The sequence below is a fragment of the Pteropus vampyrus genome, unplaced genomic scaffold (genome assembly GCF_000151845.1).
Source record: "Pteropus vampyrus isolate Shadow unplaced genomic scaffold, Pvam_2.0 Scaffold12, whole genome shotgun sequence".
In the NCBI taxonomy this organism is placed as follows: Eukaryota; Metazoa; Chordata; class Mammalia; order Chiroptera; family Pteropodidae; genus Pteropus; species Pteropus vampyrus.
Genome location: NW_011888793.1, coordinates 6,826,957 through 6,832,557, shown reverse-complemented (window position 1 = coordinate 6,832,557; position 5,601 = coordinate 6,826,957). Strand labels below are relative to the sequence as shown.

The 5,601-nt window shown below is 37.3% G+C and overlaps 1 pseudogene; it reads left to right on the top strand.

Moving 5' to 3' along the window:
• LOC105305930 overlaps positions 1-777 on the top strand; it is an 18,054-nt pseudogene extending 17,277 nt beyond the window's left edge.
• The last annotated feature ends 4,824 nt before the right edge of the window (positions 778-5,601 follow it).

Below are 5,601 nucleotides of genomic sequence, written 5' to 3'. Positions count from 1 at the left end.
CCTAAAGGCAGCTCTCACCAGAGCCCAGCCTAGCCAAGCCCAGCGCCCACTGTGTGCACCCCCCTCCCCAACTGTGCCTTCACACCAGGCCAGCCTCAACTCCCTGGAGGCAGTGAAATGCAAGATCCAGGCACTGGACCACACGCAGGGTCTGCAGCAGGAGGTGGACAGCAAGCGCAAGCAGTGCGAGAAAGCCAAACGGGAAGTGGCAGCTCTCAGCTGATGCATCCAACTCATTGAGGGCTCGAGAACGACTGGCTATAGCCCTACAGAAGCAGGAGGAAGCAGTAAAGGCTGCCAAAGAGAGCAACAGTGGAATGAATGTGACAGAAAACCGGGCCATGAAAAATGAGAAGATGGCACTCCAGGTTCAAAGAGGGCAAGCACTTTGCTGGGGAGGCTGACAGTACCTATAAGGAGGTAGCTCTTAAGCTGGTCATCCTGGAGGGCGAGTGGGATCGGGCAGAGAAGTGTGCGGAGTTGTCTGAAATAAAATGTGGTGACCTGGAAGAACTCAAGAATGTCGCTTACAACCCAAAGTCACTGAAGGCTACCTCTGAAAAGTATTCTGGAAAGTTGGATAAATATGAAGACGAAATTAAACTTCCATCTGACAAACTGAAAGAGGCTGAGATCCATGCTGACCTGCAGAGAGAATAATTTCAAAACTGGAAGACGATTCATGACCTGGAAGAAAAACTCAGCCAGGCTAAAGAAGAGAATGTGGGCTTACATCAGACACTGGATCAGATACTAAACGAACTTAACTGTACATAACTAACAGAAGCTCTAGACCTCCATGTCTTTCTCATCTTTAGTAAGAAGTTTTGTTTTGTTTTGTTTTTTGTTACTGCATCTGCTCTGTGCTGGAAATGTCAAGCAAATTAAGAACATGTGACCAAATATTTTGTATCAGAGAAGCTTTGTGCACCAGTTAAATCTAATCTTCTCCTTTTTTTTTTCCAAATGCCACCAGCTTTTTCAGCTCTACTTTTATCCTTAAATTGCATTTATTCCTAAAGTAGGCAGGGTGTTTCCTGTTGAACATAATCTCTTAAGACTGAGGTCACTGGTTCCTGGGAGATTAGACAACCCCACATTTTCAAAACATAAACTCCAATATCTAGTCACTGGTCAATTTAAAAGCACAGAACCTCTGGGTCACCATTAGACACATTACAGGAGGCCAGGGACCATCGCATTAAAATGGGTGATTGTTCTCCATCTAGAGAAGAGGGGGGTGGGATGTGTGCTATTGTGGGAAATGATAAACCACAGATAGATTAACCTAATCGCCCTGGCTCTTTTCCACACTCTGCCATGCAGAACAAACATTTTTTGAGCTGTCATCATGAGAATGCTTGGAAAATAGTCATAATATTTATTCTGATATGAGGCCATCCAGTAAGCAGGAATGAATATGGTAGAATTTAGTTCTGTTCAGGACTAAATCAAAGACAGCTTGTCATCAGTAACTGAACAAGAGCATTTTTCTCTTAATAAATGCTGGGCAGAGGGGCCTCTCTGTCAACAAAGATAAAGTAACTGGCCTAACTCTATTTCCTCTGAACTTCAGGGAATGTAAATTGAAGATTTACATATCTAGGACATTAATTCCTTCTTCAGGACCAAGTTAAAAGACTAGGAAGCTCCTGATTAAACTGGATATGGAGTATTTTTGTAGACAGAGCAGCACATTTTGGTTGTTATATTCTTGCTTTATCGGTCAACATCTCAGAGCTGAAATATTCCATATTTGGCAACACGTGGGGAAACTCAAGTTAACAATTCTGACTAAAAATCACCCTGCTTCTAGATTATCTGATTCCTCTGGCCCTCACTCCTGTTTATTATGCATCACACTAACCAGGGGCTACACTAGCAAATTGTACAACTGAATAAAAGCCACACTTTTCATTTAGATACTTGCAACTGTATCATATGTAATAGTATCGCTCTTTCTACATTTTAGTCCAATAAACTTTTACATAAACTATAAAAAATAATTCTAAAGATCCTTCTTGCTTCTGATAGATGTACTCAGAAGACAAGAAAATGTGATGACCAAAATTGTCTCAATGCCACAACCTCCTCCATACACACACACACACACACACACACACACACACACACACACACACACACACACACACAATTCAGGGCCTCGCTTGGATGCAAGATTGCATTTTCAAAAGGAAAATGGCATTATATCTATAACTAAAAAGCAAGTCAATACTTGTGACCCAATTTGGACACTTTACTCTGATCAGCTATATTAGCAACTTTCCTTTTCTCTAGGAAAAAGCAGGGCGAGGGTTGGACACCCAACAAAGGCTAAGTTTCAGAAGAGCTCCCCATCCCTAAACTCAGGGAAAAGATTTGCTTACTTCTGGCAGGAGCTTAATAGATATGAACAGCTGAAAATTAATTTGGAACTTAGATTCCATAATTTACAGTCTTCTAAAACAGTAATCATCCTATATATCATCTAATATACATGAATATCATAGGACATTTTTCAAGAATAAAATCTTTTAATCATGGAATTTACCTTTATCTTGGATGACCTAGTCCCTGGTTTTTTAAGAAACCAAATTTCCTATCAGAAATACAATGGCATAAATGCATAATCAAAGATTTCATAGCAATTGAAATTTTTTTAAAAAATGGTGTGAAAGGTAAGGAACTCATGAAATTGATTCCTTTTACAGATAACTAAAAAATAAGACAAAAAAATATTCCAGAGGTTCAAAGCCCTAATTTCCCAAGAGGCAAGTGGCAGCTTTCAACTTACTCTATTTCTTCTTTTAAGTGTTGTGTAAATTATATGAATATAGCAGATTGCACAACTTTTTTTCTAGAAATGGATGAGAAAATGGCACCTGCTTAGACAAATCCCTAGACACTTTTTTGTACCATTCTTCTATGAGGACAAACTTTTAGCAGATACTGTTTATGCTGAGGGGGAAAATGTACTACAATAATGAAACCCTGTGACAAATGGAATAGACATATTGTTTTAGTACATTCAATATTAAAGATATTTTACTTTCAAATATTTCAGGTTTGAAAAAATCATACAGTAACATCTTCTAGAATTCACCTTGTAGAGGCAATATATTCTGATAGACTATATTAAATCATATGGCTAACCTGTAAGAGAATGGTGGTTAAAAAGAATTTAGAAATATCTTCTTCAGGTATCTGTTAATTCTATTTTGTAAATATTAATCAATTCTTTTACAGTTTAACTAAAATAACAATTTTATGTGTATTATTCATGGTTAAAAAGACTGCCAAAACAATATCTTCCTCAGTAAATGTTTTGTTTCTCATATTCATGTGGCCAAAAACTTGGCACTAAGAAAACTTAATAAAGTTACTTTATTGTATTTTAATCCTAGAGATTTTGGTTTGCCAAGAGAATTAGTGTTCCTGCAGAAATAAAGCCTTCCTACAATCTCTGAAATTAAGTTTTTGTTAAAATACTTATAAGCTAAAAGTGATAAGGGATAATTAAATGTATATTAGATAGCGGGTCAGAACAAAAAAGAAAAAAGTACCCTGTCTACATATAATCACCAAGTTGTTTTGATCCAAACATTTATTTTTGGCAAACAATCACCTACACAAAAAGAACAAAACAATCACCAAGTGAGGAAACAAATAGCTTCTAATGTCTACCTAGGGAGGAAGTTGGCACATAAAGGAAAAATGAAAGGAAATTTTACCATGGGACAGAATAAACAACCATGCAGTAAAGGTCTTCACATCCTTTGGAGACAGCCTTACACACCGCAATGAACCCAGAAGATCATATTTCCTACCTATAGTCATATAAAACATTCATTCAAGGAACATAGACTTTTATAAGAGCATTTTGTGGTAGAATTTTTATAGATGGCATTAGAAGAGGCAGTTAGGAGAGTTATAGCTCCAGTATGTGTACAGACTTCTGAAATAGCAAGTAAAACAAAAATGACAACCCATCACACACACACGCACGCACACACACACGCATATGCACACACAAACCCTTTCCTAGCCATTTTTGGTTCAGAGGAGACAAACATTATAAGGAGACAAAGAAAATTAAATAACAGTATTATTATGATAATCTCACTACAAAAAAAGACTTGTGAGAGTTTTAAGATGTTTATTAATTTAACACATTCATTAAGTTCCTACTAAGTGCCAGGGACAGTAGATGGAGCAACGAATAAAATACATAAAAACTCTGTCTTCAGACAGCTTAGAATCTAGTATACAAATATTAAAGTATACAAATAATTAAATAGCTAACTAATTTACAACTGTGAAACACACTGTGAGGAGTAAAGGGTTTTCTCCAAGTACATTATAATAGATTCTGCATTTCAGATGAATCATTTTGGGAAGGTCTCCAAAGAGGTTTCCAAAGACATTTCATCACCTCTTTGACTATTCACCTGACATGTGCCCTCACTAACCATGTACTAAAAAGGCAGCACTTGGTGTTTTGACTTTATTGCAGTGGTGTGCACAGTGGGGTGCTCTTGTACAAGGAGGGATGATATAGGAGATTGGATCAAATCAGATTATCAAAGATACCAGAGAAAACTATCTTTCTGTCACTCTGCATTAATTCATTTTTAAATGACTCTAATTCCTGATACTATTTCTGTATTACCATATTCTCTCCGACTGATAATAACCACTTATTGAGTAGTTTTCATCATTTCATTTAATCTTTTCAACACTTTCAACGAGTTAGATACCATTACTGTTATATTAATACAAGGACACCATGACAGAGAAATAAAGCCTAAATGTGCCACCACACAATATGAGTTACTGCTATCTATCCTTCAGTAGGAAACTCATCCTGAGGTGTATTGTCCTGGGACCAAGTCTGAGAAAAGTGAAGGACAAATGCATTGCATCCATCTTTGTCTACTGCAATTTTGACACTATTTTAAGTGTCTTGGTCTTATGTGTAGAGCAGAGTTTTTTATGTAAACATTAAATCGTATTAGAGATTTGGGCAAATGAACTATTTTTAGGCTTTTCTATAGACCAAGATTAGTTTTCAGATGTTGTACGATGCTCCAAAGAGACTAATACCCATTGGAAAACAAATAATGGGAATGGAATCCTTTGTTCCCCCTCCTCCCTTGCCAGTTTTGTTACCAGGATTAGTAGTAGATTATGTATAAAAACAAAGACAGAAAACTACTCTGGGTGTTTTTATTTGATGTCCATATTTTCCTGGGAATCTAGCATCTGATTAAGCCAACTTTTCAGTGAATTGGACATAATGCAGTGAATTAGTTTCATAATGTGGATTCACACATTATAAATTAATGTTTTAGTTGGCATTGCAATACCTCAACAAAAAGAAATGTTTAAGAGCCATTCCCCAAACAGGAGGATTTGATTTGCTTTTGCTATGACAATGCCGGTGCCCAACTTGTGCTGTCCAGCTGAGCAGAACCTCTTCTCATGCTCAGGGATGTCACGCCTTGGAAACTGAGGAAAATCAGTGGCTCGCCAGCCTGGCTAATCATAATCATCACATGGAGGGATTTAATCAGGACAGATGTCTTGTTCTCACCTTCAGAT